The 18,204-nt window shown below is 39.0% G+C and overlaps 1 protein-coding gene across 5 annotated transcripts in view; it reads left to right on the forward strand.

The window, feature by feature from the left end:
- The first annotated feature begins 10,572 nt into the window (after positions 1-10,572).
- Positions 10,573-18,204, forward strand: part of PRICKLE1 (prickle planar cell polarity protein 1) — a 47,083-nt gene continuing 39,451 nt past the window's right edge. For 2 of the 5 annotated variants that reach the window (XM_072401463.1, XM_072401460.1), the window contains exon 1: positions 10,573-10,721. The gene's annotated coding sequence lies outside the window, so the exon portion shown is untranslated. Of the gene's footprint in view, positions 10,722-11,234; positions 11,256-11,387; positions 11,485-18,204 lie in introns of those variants that run through there. The other 3 variants (XM_072401462.1, XM_072401466.1, XM_072401465.1) reach the window with 3 other exon arrangements.

The raw sequence follows: 18,204 nt of genomic DNA on the forward strand, positions 1-18,204 counted from the left end.
ACTCATTTCAATAGTGATGCTGCCATCTAGGAATATATATTAATCATGTCTGCTATAAATCCCATTCCTATGCCATTTTAATACATTATATATACATTATATCTTACTTTCTTGCTCCACTATTCATTAACGTACTTGACAATGCCTTAGTGGCTTCCTAGAACATGTGTGCAACAAAAAAGGGTCTACTGATGTTACTTGTCAGTAGTAATTTACTAACCTCAGGCCATATACTTTAAACTGATTGCTAGTACTTGACACTTTGCTTGTGCCTGAAGGAGAGCAGCCCTGGGGATAAAAAGTGTGAGCCAGGTTTACTTTCTACCTTAGCTTACTAGACTGTTGATAAATAAGTCCATGTTTTTTCATGTTTTTTGGCTTTCCTTCTGACACTTCTTTGACCTTTCATGTTCATTAGCCTGGTTCGAATTTCTATTTCCTTCATACATGCAAATAATATTGTGCCAATTAACTCAGAATATATTGTTGTAACTGGCTACCAACTCCAAATGATCAAAGGAAATTAGAAATGTGATTTTCCTTTCCTGCCTATATACTTGTAAAAGTAATTGTGTCTGACAAAAAGCGTAGAAGTGAAAAATTTGCTGTTTTGAAGCTAAAGCTCTGCATCAGTGATCTCCTAAATCCTAGACCACATTCCTCCAGTTCAGATTAGTCAGTGTACTCAGTCTGCATGACACAGACCAAACGATTCTCTTGTATATATAATGCCATTGAATTCATTGTCCTAGGAAATGTTCAAATATGGTTAAAGTGCCCAATTTGCAAAGGAGAATAATCCAATATAAGTGTATGCATACCATTTAAAAGAGAGGAGATGTGAAAGTGCAACGTTTACAAAATCTGGACATCCAATACCAAGCAATTTTTTGTTTTACTGTAATTGAGAAAAAATATGAGACAAGCAACCCAACAACATGACACCTACACTGTGTTATGGTAATCACCTTAGGCCAGCAAACCCCCTGGCTATTATTAATATTATTAACATTATTATTAAACAGGATTAATATAGCGCCAACATATTACGCAGCGCTGTATTTTAAATAGGGGTTGCAAATGACAGACTAATGCAGAGAGTCATACAGGAGGAGAGGACCCTGCCCCGAAGAGCTTACAATCTAGTAAGGCTATGTACACACATCAGATGATTCTCGGCAAATTCAAGCTGCAGGGCTCATCTGGATGAGAATCTGACGTGTACAGTGTCCATCTGACTTCATTCATGGATCCATCCCGGTGCATCCATAAAAGACAGAAGACGAACAACCGCAATGCAAGTGAAGGGGAGAGAGCACAGTATGGTGCCGCTTGCTCGTTCTTCCCCGTCCCCTCTCCATGGAGCAGAACAGAGCTGTATGTAGAGCGTTCGTTCATTCATCTTTCAGTCTTTTGTAGTTAGAAAATCAAAACAATCTAGTGTGTGTACGCAGCCTTACTCCCATAGGGTACAATTGGCTTTAACCACATGCAAGTCACATGCAATGCAAACCTTTTTTGAAGATAATAGAGGAGGCTGGAAATGCCGAAAAAGCTATGATTTCTGATAATGCTTAGAATTAGTAATCTTAAAGATCTCACCCTAAACCTTTTAATAAACTTTATCATAGACAAAATCAATATTAGTTGGGTAAAACACTATTGCCAGCTGAGGTTGGCACTATTCTATTTTAATACCAGTGGAAGTAGGCAGTCCTCATTAAAAAAAAACCTATTCAGGCTTATTAACCCTATATTGTAGAGTGAAAGATCACTATTCTATATCAGCATTGGTTTAGTAATAATACTAGAACAGTTTTAAATGATACTTTTTTTATATTAGGTAGGTATCTTAGGAAACCTGTGTCATTGAAAATCTTCAGCTGTCCCCACTAGAAATGTTCAGATGATCATCTGTTTTCCTTCTTGGTTAGAGAGTTCTGAATGCCACAGCCCTTACTGCCGGTGCATGCTTTTAGGGGAGGAATATGAATCTCCTAGGGATACTTTAATGGAACAGTTGTGGTCACTGCTGTCAAATTCATCCACTGCTTTACAGAAGACCTGTCATTTTTTTAAAACCATGCATACATAATCATTAGTGTTGGTTTTGCCTTAAACTTAGGATTTAAGACATTTAGAACATCAAATTTTAACTTTAAATATACTTTTGTCTAGCTTAAGGTCTAGCTTTATCATCATGTAAAGGTTTGGGTTTTATGATATTATCAACACATAACATTTACCTTTTAGTATCCTTTATTTTACCCTATAGTGTATTTCAGCATTGTATTTATAAGCTGCAAAGAGAATGCCGGCTGCAGTATTTGATTACTGTAAAACGCTCATAAATGCTTTCATGAAAAATGTGGAAGTGTTTTTCACATTTTTGGGCATTTAAGGACATTTACAGTTTTCAATCCTCTCTGCAAGAAAATGCTTAGTTTATGTGTCTAGATAAACAGAAACTCAATGCATTTTTCCAGGCATTTAAAAAAAAAAAAACTGAACTGCAAAAACACAAGACCATAGTGGAAGTTCAGTACATGGTTCCATTCATATCACTGAATGCAACCCACTGTTTTCTCTCTACGCTGCCAGTTTTCCATAAATGGCATATAGCTTCTTCTGTGTCATAAAGTATACAAGACTCCCAGACATGAAATACCAAAACACAAAGAAAAACAGAAAATCCTTAACCATCCATTGTTTAATGCTACTGAATATGGAATCATACATCTGAAAACATTGCAGCTCAATAGCTATATTCAGGACCTGCAAACTGATTCACCAAAAGTGAAAGCTGCATTGCACAGAATGGGAGACACAATGGCCTATTCATCATAATTACATTGTGATAAGGTGTCAGAGAATGCTTTGTTAGAATCTGCTTATAGTAATCTTGACGTTCAAAGAGAAAATGGTAATTGCCATTCCTTAAGCCTTTACTTTATAGTAGCTCCAGGACACCAGTGACACCACTGTTAGTTAAACAGAATAGGTTCAAATTTATTGCCCTAGAATTATGGAGTCAAAGGCAACTTTCACTGGAGCCTTCTCGCATACTTTTGTTTCAAAATCAATTCCCTTTAATGGTAATGCACTGTATGCAAAGGAAAACATCTATAAAAATGAACTTTGGAATGAAAAAAAGAAAACATTCTCCAGCATAAAATTACATGTATGTGCCAGCCATTCAGATTCTCACAGTGACTACTTTTATGTTGCTGCTGTCATACTTCTCCTGACTCCTTGTTAGAAGAAAAGAGAAGGATGTTGTAGGACAGCGTGTCAAAAGGCGGCCAAGCAGACAGAGACTGGGGAGTAAAAAAAATTATGTCAAGAGGACAACACTATGTTAAAATCTTGCAAAAGTCTGCGGGCCATGACACAAAAGCGATTTATTTGCAGTGATTAATCACCAGTCCAAAACACTAATGCCAGCTATTAACACTGATTTGTTGCTAGTGATTTAATCGCTGGAATCCATGGACACAATAAAACAGAATAGTGACTTGTAGTAAAGCCTAAAGCCTCTTTTTTTTTAGCAAAATATTGCAAAACAAATGTAAATAAAAAAGAGACTATGAACGATTTCTCTGGGTGGCATAGCCTTAACAGTATATAAAAGCAAAGGCATCAGATGGGAACTTCATATCAACTGAATAGGCTAGAATTATTTATTAGTTATAGGCTACATACACACGTGCAATAATTGTCATTACAAAAAGAACGATTAATGCCCAATCAACAATTATTCACAAAATATTTTGAAAGATCGTATTATGCACGACTCTATACATGCAATCATTTAAAAATAATCCAACAATAATGTACACACACTGCATACGATTGTTTGAACGATGCAGGACGTGTACAGGAGTAAGTATATCACAGAACAATCCACGATCACTGAACCACGGTACACACAATAAATAGCAAACAATCGGCGCCCAATCAGACTGCCGGGATGGTCGTTCGTTTCCAGCGAATTCCAAATATCGGACAATCGGTCATTCGTTGTTCGTTTCCAACGATAACTATTGCACATGTGTACGTAGCCTTATTGTTCTTATTCCTTTATGTTTCTGTATTAGTAAAACTTTTCAATAAACAAATATTTCAGATTTAAATAGGCTAGAAAATGGTTGCTAATAACCAACCAGGCAAACTTCAACCAGTGCTACAAAAACCACTTCTGGAGGAGATTGGGTCCAATGGATGGATATGTGAAAAGCAACAATGTAACCTGTTAATTACATTTTGCTCAGTTCATGACTATCTGTTTTTATTTAGTGGCTCTGTTGTAATATTTGTATTTCTCTGATTATCTAGGTACTTTAAGGTTAACATTGTTTTCTTGTGGTAGGTTTCTGTGGTTTTTGCAGAGTGTGGGATTTCTTCCCATAGGTGAAGGGCATGACTTAGAAGAAAGAATTCCAGATGTCACATGTTATTCATGATCTCACCAGTACCAACTGTAAAAATATCATTATATGACTATACATACATACACAGGGAAACCATACAAACAATATACGTGTAATTTGTATGTTCTCCATATGCTGACACGGTTATATGGCTCCAGCAAGGGCTTGTATCTGTGTAGCTACGTATAAGACATTTGAATGTAGACTATTGTGACGTCAGAGATTTAGTTAAGGAATTCTCTGTTCTCTGTTCTTCAGATGTGTGGGCATAATATGAATGTATGAATAATGTAATCAAAAGTTGTTAAATGTGAATCTTTCTTTGGTAAATTCTACACATTTTTTGTGTCTTAGAATTCTTTGTACTGCATAGTATTGGTTATAATTGCACATTTTTAAAGATGCTATGTATTTATTTTTTAAATTTGTGTGGCAGCAGCCAATTTTCACTTTCACACAATAACACACACAACATCTAATTTTGTACTTCACATTTCCACTTTCTGATGTACCCTCTGTGTATTCTGCACCCTCACGTACAATGCAGGAGTTTTTTGGAAACTTTGCAACTTCCTTACAAGCCTCTGGGGGACATGCACTATGGATAAATGGAATTGTGTGCACCCCGTAACTGAAACACTGTACACACGTCAGATGATTCTCGTCCGATAATCGCAGATATCCGACAAGAATCTGGCATGTGTACAGCGCCCATCTGAACGACCGCCCTGGATGATCCATGGACGACGGACAAGGAACAATCGTAATTAAACAGAAGGAGAGAGAGTGCAGCGGGGTGCCACTCCTTTGTTCCCCCCTCCCCTCTCCATAGAGCAGAACGGCGCTGTATGTACAGCACTCATTCATGCATCATGCAATCTTTCACAATCGTTTCCAACGACAATTATTGCATGTGTGTACGTAGCCTTAGCTCATGTGCAACTTAGTCATGGGTAGGCAGGAATATTAGGGAGGGGTAGCAATCAAGAATTTAAAATGGCATCATCAAGGAGCATTCCTAAGTATGCGTATACAAAGAAAAACCACAAAGAACCATTTTGAAACAAGGCAACTCACCTACTTATCTACTGTACATGTCAACACCACCATTTTTAGTACTGACAAACTAACTTTTCATTGGAGGCCATTATCTCCATTCCTATGGCCAGCCCCTCATTATGACTCATTATAAATGTATAAAATCCCCTAACTGTCCCTAATGACATTAAACAGTGAATGGTCCATTTAGAAAATTTAGGAGAGGGGTAGACTTCCTCCACTAAACACAAAGTGCCCTGGGTACTTGTTACTGTAAAGAGAAAAAAATGTATAATGTTAAAACTTTATTTTCCTGTAAAGTGGGATGAATACTTACCAGAAAAATAAGCAGTCATACTTTAGTTCCAATTTTAATCTTAATTTCTCCTGCTGACCCCACAAATCATGAGATTACTGGTGTAATGGAACAGCTCCAACAGGAGGAAGAAAATCCCTGCTTCTCTACAAATACTATAAATACTACCACCGCCAATTGGACAAAAGCATGACACATTAAGCCAGTAATGGCAAAATAATCTGATCAGAATACAAGAATAATAATGACCAGTCATTTGCCCTTTTCCTTTTTGTTAAAACAACTTTCTAGGTTCAGGCCATCCTTAAATGGCCATTACTGAAAATTCAGATGCATTCATATATTATATATACATAATTACCAATGCTGTGCATATTTCCTAATTGTCCCCCTTTGTCAGTGTAAAAATAAAGGGCAGCTTACACTAATATGATGGAATTTAGGTGTAAATGTTTGTTGCAAAAAAAAAAAAACATTATATATATATATATATAAACTCATATAAACCCAGGCTGAGTTGCCCAAGTTTTTTTATTGCCTATATTTTGCATTCTTGTGTAATTGTACCCCAAACATATGTCCTGCTGTTTAGCATGCTCCACAAGGAGACCTTCATCATATATAAGAAAACATGGCTTCTTCAACAATAGTTTTCATAAAAAGGGCTGGCCTATTAGCTCCTGTTGTTACTCACCAAGGGATTAAGCCTGCCAACATAAATAAACAGGTGTCTGGTTTTCAGTGTACTCAGCTGTAGTCAACCAACATGAACCTCACCTACAGCTACATTTACAGTACGGTTTCATCAGAGTATATAATACCTAGAGACATAAACCTGAAATCAATGTTCATTTGCCCATCAGCACACATGGATATACATGGTAACGTGTGTGTGACTGATTTAAATACCAGTGCAATGTGTGCAAACATACAGAATCAACAATATGACTTTGTACAGTCAGATGACTTCCTTGTGTGGAAGTCTCGCAGCAGTTTAGGAGAAAAGAACCATTGACAGAAATGATTGAGTAATTAGAATGCAGTCATAGAATTCCATATGTATTACACTTATAGCACTCTACACCAAAAGTCATAGGCTGAAAACAATACCATAACAAGTAGGTATAAGATGGAAATCAAAAAGCTGTTTAGTTGAAGACAACAGATGCTCAAACAAATCTGTTATATATAATATTTGTCATTTTGTTTGGTGATATTTATTTTTAAATATGCTTTTAGTATCAATTACCTAATTGCAGTGCAAATAATTATACAAGTCCATTATATAAAAAAAGTATACATTCATTTTTTTTTTCATTGAGCACCACGTTGTGTCTGGGATTGGCCTTGTACCTTCATTCCTGGATCAGCAGCACCTTGTAGTTAGAAAATGTCTTTGTAGCCTATTCACAAGCCAACAATACCCTTTTCTGGCAGCACAGCACCACAGTGACCCCTGAACTGGACCTGCACTTCCACCCCTAGCCCAGTAGCACATGGTACCAGGAAGTTTTCTTGTTCCCCATTCAAAAGTCAAATTTACCTCTGCAAAAGAACTGGCTGCACCCCTCTAGATAAGTATGACTATGTACCTGGAAATGTGAACTTCCTCAGCACTATATTATAACTTAAAATATCACTGTCCCCATCCTAGATTCCAAAATGTATTCTTCCCAAAAATAAAGACGTATCATTGCCACTGTTGCCCACACGGCCGTGTACCTTGAAGTATCTGTCCCTACAGCTTAATCTATAAAGGTGAATTGAATGCAGAACCAACTGACATCGGGCACTACACAAATTAATTTGCTTTGGGCCACTGCTTGCTGGTTCAAGCCATTAGCATGGAAATCTTGTCTGTTTCCAAGAAGGGTACAGCTGCCTGCCAAGTGCCCTGAGTAGTAACCCAAAGAAATAATATTAAAACATATAATGATTTAATGGATATTTTCAGTGAAAGTATAGTTAACCTTTTTAGTAACACCTCCCCTTTTAATATAAAATTATAGCAGGCAGCGCAGGAGCTATTCATGGCAACAAAGGGGAGGAAGGAAGCACAACAGGTAATCCCAGAGGATTTTGAAATGTCGGGTACATTTCATATGTGCTTAGGAGGCAAGAGGCAGAAGTTGCAGCATTTGGAGTTAAAGTTCCTTAGTATAGTTAACATTGGAGAGTGGGGTCTATACAATGCCCAAAAGTGAGCCAGTGTCCAAAAACAAAAGTAGTGTATAAAACATAAGTGATCAGAGATCAAACTGCACGGAACGCAGCTGGCAGTAGTACTAGTAAAGCTGTATTGTGGATGGGGGAATCTATGCAACAAATGCACTGACAACAGCAGGTGATTCTCTGAGCGAGCAGCTGAAATATTGCGTGTTGTGTAACAGGAGTTAGAAAATGGTGATACAGAAAGTATATTAGGTGGACAATGGGAAGGGTATTATGTATGTAGTAGAAATGTGGAATTGGGGATAGAGCTGCAAGACCACAGAGCGGTGTGGAGGGTGAGTAGCAATCAGGACACGGCTAAGGCAATAATGTATGTGCTTAGGACATATCATTGTTGCGATGTGTAAGGCTAGGTACACAAATGCAATATTTGCAATAATTGTCGTTAGAAATCAAATGAGTAATGACATATCAACGATTATTTACAATATCAAAAATAATCCATCAATAAAGTACACACACTAGATTTGATCGTTTAAACAATGTAGGCAGTGAAGAAAGTGTACCGCAGAACCATCCCCAATCACTGAATGACCATACACACAATAAATCATGAACAATCTGCCCAAACGGATCCGCCAGGACGGTCGTTAGTTTCCAGCGACATTCCTCGTTCATTGGCATTCTTCCCACTAATTACCATGCTATTGCACTGTAAGTTGTTTGTTAAGGTCCGAAAGTTATGTCAAGGGGTTACTCCATGTTTAAAGATTGAGAAAGACTTCCTTACAATAAAATAGGTGATAACATCACATGATGGTAGAATCCTCCAGAAATTAATTAATAATTTACATTTTAATTTCCTACTGTTTCATTGCTATAAAGATCCCACTGGCCCAAGAGACCCGAGTATTTTACTGCTTTCAGACCTTCTCAGCTATGATCTGCTGATGAATTGCCACTCAACCCCGAACACAAAATCAATAGAATATGATAGTACGTGACATTTCCAATATATTCAGTCAGATTCATTCACGGCTAAATGACACTTCTAAAATGATCAAGAGACAATGAACCATAACAGTAATGTGCATTATTAAACATTTGTATGTGTTGCTAGAAAATGAAGTGTCAGAGAAATGATTTTTTTTCTGGCAATCATACATGGCTACCATAGGTGCCTATTGGGGCACATTCAGTCATCTCTGATCATCAAACCAGATATGGATTTCTTGGTGCAGACTTTATTTTTAATATCCCTGATGAGATTGGGTGATCAACCTTCCTGTAAATGTATATGTAAAAAAAAGAAAGAAGGGAAGAAAACAAAAAAACTGTCTTATATAAAAGGGTTAGCCACTTTTTTTATATAAAAAATGGTAATAGGTCTGCTTTAAGTACAGTGAATATTCAGTGGTGGTGATATATCTCAGCCCCATATACTCCTGTGCCACATAGCAGCCTAATGGTCACCTATGGCTCTGCTTAGCTTGCTAATCTAAGGTAGGTAGTTGTTTAGACTGGGCTGAGCCCTACCATGGAGCTGGGAATGCATCCAAATTCCACAAATCCCACACGACATGTCCATCTCTCGTGTGTCCATGTCACATCACCCAAAGTCTTCACTTCTTAAAAGACCAGCTGCTGTTCTTCTGTCCTACCAGATCCCTGAAAATCTGACACCCAGTGACTGCTGCTATTTCCCATGGAGGAGGAAGCATCAGGGCACCTCCAGCTCATCCCTCCACAGAGCGAAGGCTAAGGTCTGTGGTTATCATTGCCTTTCATTATCTATTATTTGACAGGGGGTAGGAATTGCTGCACAATCTTTATTATCAATATAGCGCTCATTCATTCCAACCCCCTCTGGAAACGATCACTTCCACTGTCCAGCGACAGGTATTGCATGTGTGTACAAAGCATTACGCTAACTGCCAATATCATTTTCTTTGCTTCAAATGTATTTTTTTATTAAAAGGAAATCAAGGAAACAGAACATAAATATAACAGTGTACAAAAGTGCAAACTTATATAAAAGTTCCAGTGACCATCAGATATGGAATACAAAAGCAATTTCTTGGTTAATAAAAAGATAATATTTATCAGAAGATAAGGGACATTGTGTGACTTTGTTACGTTGCAGAGAATATTAGAATTCTTCCTGGCTTCATGGGGGGTGGGTATAGAGAGCAGGCATTGTTGTGGATGTATGGGGTAGGTGAGTACATGATGACAGCAGATTCCATGGCCCCTGTATGGGGTAGGTGAGTACATGATGACAGATGATATGCCCCCTGTATGGGGTAGGTGAGTACATGATGACAGATGATATGCCCCCTGTTGATGACAGATGATATGCCCCCTGTTTGGGGTAGGTGAGTACATGATGACAGATGATATGCCCCCTGTTTGGGGTAGGTGAGTACATGATGACAGCAGATCCCCTCTGTTGGAGCCAACAACCCCCTGCAGGGAATTCATCTCTGCACAAGAGAGCGTGCCCTGCACACGGCAGCTCGTCTTGTGATTGGCAGACAGCTGGGCGCCGCAGCCAATGAGCGTAGAAGACAGCTCATGTCACGTTATGTGTGTGGAGCAGGCAGTGCTGGAGCAGAGCGGAGCGGGCTCACCTAGGGGCTGCACACTTCTACACACAGCGGCCGGCTTCATACTGTCTGGCCAATGAACGGCAAACCCAGGGCCCAATAACTGGACGGAACATTTTACTATCCGGTCACTACTCCGCCGTATGTTCTCCTGCAGAGGTAAGTGTGTCTGGTGCTGTTTCCTCTCGCTTTGTGCGTGCTTTGCTGTACTCTGAGTTGTGTGCGGTGTCCCCATTAGTTTGTGTGTAATTCCGGGATCTGTTATTAGGAATGTCAGCCACTCTCTGTCCTCGAGTCCCCCGGTTGTACGGCGAAAAGACCGGCTGAGTTTACCGGGGCACCAGTTGCTGCATTAACCCTTCACTCCGAGGAGTCCAGCGATAGACCCTGCTCCTCTGCGCCCCCTGGTGGAGGGAGAAGTGACAGCAGCGCCCGCATCCCTTGTACCTCTCGTGAGTTCTATGTGATCGCACAAATGGCATGTAATGCCCCTGCAAGGCATATGAACAATGGGGTCATTAGGCGACCTCCAAACCGCGGAGGAGTCATTGGAAGTCTCTGATCGGTTTATGGTCATCCATGCAGAAACAAGTGTTCCCTTGAGTGTCTCTGTCTCATCTGGCGCCGAGCTGTGTTATCCCTATTATAGAGTTGTTGATCTTATGGCAAGTCAGTGACATTCCCTGCAGGGAGGTGAGGAGGGGGGTGGAAAGGTCTGATTGTTCCTACACATGGCTCCTGAAACGACCATCGCAGGTTCAAGGGCAGCAGAGGTGCAGCTTCCATTGTTGTGTGTAAAGTTGTGTAGATGTGAGGGCACTCACAATGTCTTCCTGTGTACTGCACAATCCAATGCACATTTAAATGTCTGCATCTCATAATAAAAGTGTGATTAAACCGCAGACAGCTTGGGAAAACAAAGGTAATCTTTGTGTCAGTATGGCAGTGTGTTGTCTATAGGGTCTCAGTCCTGCTTGGATCTCACAGCTGAAGGTTGTGTATTGCTTTGTGTCTGTGTGCTAGACAACTTGCTCAACATTGCTTTGTTTCACCAGGCTCAGACTATTGGAGACAACAATCTGTAATGATACTTAAAGTCCAGCAATGGTATGACTATGTGAATGCATAAGCCATAAAGGGACATAATGCATTCTAACTCATTTATTGATTCTCACTTACTAGTGAGAGCTGTAGCAGTGTGATTGATTATAAGCTGGGGAAACTGGGAGGGGGTAGTCTAGGCTTGGCTTACATATTCAAAGACTTGGAGCTGTGTTCCGTGGAACTAAAAGTTAAAATTGTAAAACTTTTTTTGTTGTTGTAAAGAAATATGCCTGTGACCCATGTCATCGTTTAAAGCTGTGCTTGTGGCGTAAGTATAAATTGATGTGTAGACTGGGTTGAATGTATTTGATTTTAACATGATTGTAAAAAAAAAAAAGGTTGATTTTTTTTTTTTTCAAATCACATTGATTTATTGTCTCACAAGCATTAGTTTGTAGCTTTGGTCCTGGTGCAGAGGTAGCATCATTAACATCAGCATGGTTGCTTTGATTGTAAAAAGTCTCTACGTTGTGCTTGCATGATGCCTAAAACTCATCAGATTCCTCAGGAATCAAAGTTAGCCCATGAGATGACATCCAGGATCATATCCTGACTAGAGAATAACTGTGTGTGCAGAACTTACATTGGTGTCTGATTGCCAATTACCAGACATCTTTTGATTGATTTGCTTGCTCTTCATGAAAGTTTGATTTTATGGGTTTCTGCATTTGATCTGCTATCATTTATTACATTTTTAGCTTGCAGAGGTAACATGGTTCAGTGTTCCCCCCAGCCCCTTTTAGCTGGACGCACCACCCGGCACTTTTCGTGAACCACCCGGCTGTTTTTGGGTGGTTACTGATGAGTTGGGTCACAATATTTGGGCTGCCACTCACCTACAGCTTCTTCCCACCCAGCTTAAAAAAAAATTCTGTGTTGAGCACCGTTGTTGATATCAGCTTGGTCCTTTTTGAGTATGTACCTATTATTCCTGTGTTTGTAGAGAGTACTGGTGACCCCATTAATTGTTAGAGACTTCCCCATGTGCAGGAATTGAAGTCCGCACAGGAGATGGCATACAGGATCCAATCCAGCCTTATGGACCTTATGGAGCTAGACCCCTTGTGTGCTGAGCTTGAAGTCCATTGACTTGCAATTATGTCGTATTGTTTTGGCTGCTCTGATTATATAGGTTTCTACAAACCATACTAAACTATCTGCTTGGGTTGAGTGACCAGTCTGTGATCATTTTCTACATGATGTACAATTGTTTTGTTACTATGTTTTGCATCTCTTTACATCCAGACAAATACCTTTGTATAGTTTTTAGAGTGCATATGTTGCATAGAATGCTTCCATCTGTCTTTTTAGCAGCCCAGGATTATGAGGGTGTGAGTTTCAGAGTGTTTGCCCAAATGAGACTCCAGATGTGGGAATTCAGCTGTTCCCTGTCACTTTGGTGACAACTGATCTCTTCCCAATAAACTTTGCTTTCACCATTTTGCTCAACTAGGTGTCAATGTTCCGGCTCTTTACTACAGGAAAAAAAATATACTAGGCCACTGGGAGATGTCTGGTGTTTGACTATCTTTATCTGGTATAATCAGACACTTGTATATTATATAGACCATGGGAAGTGGGCCATGTGCTCTTTAGTCACTTCCTTGGAATTCCAGGCTCTGTGGTCACAGGCATTTGTCTATCACAGCTTAGATACTGCCTTTATCAACATAGTCCTGGAAGAATGATGCAGTATTTGAGGAATCCTCTCTATTAAGCAATATTTACTCTTACTGGAGGTATTAAACAGTAACCATTTATCATTCTGTCAAACCAGGTTGAGTTTAGTCTGACTTCAATGTGGTCTCAGTTTATGGTGACTGTCTTTGCCCTTGGACAGAGATCTATCATCGTACCTCTGCTGGAGGTCTAGAGGAGGAGAGGCAAAAAGGGCTGTGGGTGATGCAAGCATTCGTGTAATGTAGTCTGACTGCCTGGAAACACTAGTTGGGACTCCTTAATAGGTTCTAGAGTAGAAGAAAGAGTTTCAAATCCGAAACAGATTTAACCATAAGTACAAATTCTATAAAACAAGGTTTACTTGTAGCGTGACAGAATGTTTAGAATAAAATGTCTATTGTGGAAAGTGTTTTGATTATGTGACATGGCCTTTTATGTAAGTGTTCCTTTCTCTCTCCGGCAAATAGTCTTATCCACACTAGCAGTGCCATCAACATTTTTTCTGTTTTCCGTCTCCAGTGTCTGTTACCGTGGCTGAGGAGAGCGGTGATTAGGAGACGCTGTTCAGAAAAGCAATTAATATACCTCCAGTGACAGATTCAATCAGTTCTGCCACAGAAAGCCAAGACAAGAAAACAGTTTATCATGTTTTATAATCAGATGTGTAGGAAGTGCTGTTTGTCTAGATTATAATAGGAATTTGAATAGGTAAACTCTTGAATGAGTTAAACTCTCTGAGCATTTGCAGAAATGTCCTGGACGCTCAAAGAAAAAAAAACTTTGTATGGTTAATGGTTTAGCTATTAAGATTAGAGGCAGATGTGTGTTTTAAAAAAAAAAAGCAACAAGGGAGTCTGTTCTTGACAATATTCCATAGGGAACAAGGGCACGGAGGTAAACCTTCATTAGTCTGTGACTCTTTAGGTCCAAGTTTTCTAGCAAAAGTAATTATTTATGCCAAGCCTAGCAGCAGCTGAGCCGGCCTTTTTTTCTCCTTAATGATATTTTGCTTTATTAGGTACAGAAAGCTATTCTTTAAAATGACACATTGATACACTAAAATACCTTTTAGTGATAATAGGAATGCGTTGAAGTAACCAGTCCTATTTTTCAGCTTACTATAGAAAAAATAATTTATTCTCTCTTGAATAGACTTCATAGGATCTACTTGCAAATATTTACAAAACTTGCATTCTCTACTATAACAGCCTCAGTCTAGCATATTACTAACATTCAGGTTTATATTAGAATAGGTATTGCATGAGCCCCCTTCTTTGAGTTTTTCCACATATAGCCGACTGTCTAGGCTTTTCCATACCATTACTGTGCCCATTAAATGGGGGTACATGTCTAAAGAGTGTTCTTTACCTGTTCCCCTAAAGCAAAATGAAAGTGTTAAAGTAAAAAAAAAAAGTTGGTCAAATTTTTTTTTTTTTTTTCAAAGAAAGACCCGCCCCATCCAGCAATTTAAAAATACATTTAAGAGTTCTTTAGTCAGCATCTCTTGCCTGGCCCTTCCTTTCTAGGTCTAGGGTTAAGAGAGGTTACGTATTCACTCTGGGACTTTAAATAGTTTCTCTACAATACAATTTTGGAAAATTCCCACCCTAACACAAACTTGGTGAGGTTGCTTTCTCAAACCTAGCAGATTTATTTTTTCATCTCTAGTTTATCAGATGATTTCTTGCTCTCGCACAAGAATTTGTTAGAGTTGCATCTTAGAATTCTAAAAAGAATGCCAGCCTTGAATACATTTCACAAAACAATCTTTAACCTGAAGTGAGTTTGGAATGTAAGGACAAAATTCCTAGTATTTAAGAATCACAAAACCTGATCCGAGCCTTGGTAAAGCAACACAGTGGGGCTTTCTTTACCTTTGGACTTAGGGTGCGGGTTTCTGTACCTTGAAGGACTCCTGTCATTAGAAATATGGAGGCTGCTGTTACTGACCTCCTCCTGAATGTACTATTTGCTTGTCTGTTGGGATATTGAGCCCAGTAATGTGGCAAGTAAAAGCAGATCTCCTTATATGCATATTTGTTCTGGATTAGTGACTAATTAGTAATAAAGCTTTTGGACCATTATGGCAGCAAGGCAACTAGTTTTTGGAAAGTCTGTTATGGCAGCAGAATCTGACCCTACAATGTAGAAAACGGCTTTCTAGAACGCACATGCCTGGACACAAAAGTCTTCTGCTTTTTTTTTTTTCCTAAGAATTCGTCTTTCGCAGTCTGCTGGGGAGTCAGAGCTGCTGGATGTGCCAGTTCTGTGTATCTTGGTGTACCATGTGGAGTAAACAGAAGACTGCTATGGAAGGTTAATGGCTATTGACCATCCCAGACTTCTGAATATCTTGTAAATGTTACCTTGGTACTTTTAAAGCTGCCCCTTTGGCCCACCTAATGCCATTCTTTCTCAGTGGTGGATGGTTGTAGGCAATGTGGCTCATGCATTGTATACATATAAGCTGTTCAAGCAATATTGTGATCTTTCAAACACTGAAACTTTCAAATTATCATTCAGTATCTTAGAATGTCAAGGCCTGGAGACATTTACTAGGACAGCAAGTAAAACCCAGAGAAATATCACAACATAGATTTACCCTGCCATTTTTATTTGCAGAGCATAGCTACATAGGGACAAAAGATATTTCTATTTCATACAGTTACATTAATCCCTGTAATTTACAATAGAATAAGATAACTGTTTTATGTAACATTCTTGCTTGCTCTTATCTCATTGTTTGGATGGTATTGGCTGCCAGCTGAATGTCATTGTGTAAATATCTTTATCAGAGTCTCCTGACCACTACATAGGCAAGCCTTGGGTATTTATTGTTGGGTTCATCTGGAATTGTGTAAATAGTAACAAAAATGAGGCTTGGCTGCAATATTTCTTCTTCCTCCCTACAATCTTTGGCCATCTTGATTGGCTACGCCGTAATGACGTAGATGCTGGGGTTGATGGGTTTCCCTGGCAACCACTGGTTAGTTGCGAATGTGCAGCTCGGCAAAATTTGACAGTTGGGCAACGATCGGGCAGGTAAGAATGTATATTGCATAAAGGGATAGGCAATGTCCCTTCTGCAATAATCACTTACCTGCCGGATCATGTATTTTTACGAAGTGGGACTTTGGTTTCACTTTAAGGTGTTTAAATAAAAAGAGAATGGGGAGACCTCTGTGACAGTGTCTGATAGCTTTACTGTTACTTAACATTTGCTAGCTATCAAGAGTGACTATTTGTAAACTATTTTCCAATTCTGATCCAATTCCCAAACTGATGAAACAATTAGTTCAGAAGTTATTCTAAACAAAATTAGCAGCTGGTTGTACTCTACTGATTTTCTATCCAGATGCATATAGATTGGATGTTTGGTAAATATTGATCAAATATATATAAGTTGTATGGAGGACCACTAATTGACTGACCTAGGACAACCACTGTAATTTCCAAGGCACCCCGCTGCATCCTCCCTCCTCCCCTCTCAATAGAACTGAGCAGCGCTGTTGTTCATTTTAGTGTTGCTGGAAATGATCACGAAGAAAGCGTTTCCAGCAACAGAAATTTGGTGTGTGTCTATGTGGCCTAAGGCTAACCATACACATTGGGGTAGCAATCCCAAATTCCAGTCACTGAAATATGCTTACAAAAGATCTTTCTGTAAACACACAGAAGTGTTTTGTCAAATAGACATGTTTATGCACTAGACAGATATCCCAGATGCAGGGGTGATTAATCAGTTTTGTTCCCAATGATTTCTTTCCCCTATCTCTGATGGGGGGGGGGGGGAGTGAGTACTGTGTTCTGGAGTTAAAATCTAATCTCTCAAGTTTGGCATATCTGTCCTGTCTTATCTTTATGGCTGAGCGTCAGTGGTGTGGGTCTTCAAAGTGGTATGAAGCACCCAGTGCTTTTACATGTAACCCTATTTGCCATTGGTGTTGTACTTCTAAACACAAATGGTTTAAATACTGCTATAGTAAAGGTGTTATGAAGGCTTTACTGATTTGATCATTGCAATTAATAAAACTTGAAAAGACAGCTTTAAATTATACTTTTGCATATGGTCATATTTACTAATTACACTGTAGATCAGCCTTTTTTTTTTTTTTTTACCTTGTCTCGGAGGAACTCTTAAAATATCTTTAGGTCTTTTCAGCTTTAAAGAGAGTTCCCTATACTTCCTGTTCATGAGAAGGAATGGGGACAAATGTTCCAGTGACAAGAGTCTAAGAAGAAAATTCCATTCATCGCGTAATTAAAACATACCTCTTGCTTCAGTGACAACTCTGACGTTTGATCAGACAAATATTGCCCACTAAATTCCTGCCCTAAAGTCTTTAGTATTTATCGAAACAAGATTTAAGTGGAAGGGTTACATTCTCATAATGCTTTCTGAAAGGTTTTATAGGGATTAGTGTATACTTACAAAGGTGATTGGCTTGATGTAATTCTAATCTATGTTTAAGAAGGCCATGGACACCAGAGGGTGGTCCGACATTCAGGAATGATCCCACTACCCTCAGGCATCTGTGTCGGCCAGCTCATCCCTTAACATGAATGGTTGCCTTTATGTGTCTAGATGTTTTTCCTCTGAGATACAGCCAGAGGTGTTTGCAGGGAGTTAATGATATTAAATTGTCATCTAATGTTTACAGAAGCCTAAACCAGTCTAAAATGTTTATCTGAGAAAATATAAATACTAGAAGGTATGTGCCCAATTAATTCATGTCAGGAGTTGTTTTGCAGGGATTTAATTACTCAATACCTTGTATATCCTCTATGGTGAGGTCACCTCAGAATCTTTATGTAAAGCAAAAAGCATAATATGGAACAGTAGGCAAGTAAATTGTTA

This window comes from Pyxicephalus adspersus, chromosome 2 (assembly GCF_032062135.1).
Source record: "Pyxicephalus adspersus chromosome 2, UCB_Pads_2.0, whole genome shotgun sequence".
Classification (NCBI taxonomy): Eukaryota; Metazoa; Chordata; class Amphibia; order Anura; family Pyxicephalidae; genus Pyxicephalus; species Pyxicephalus adspersus.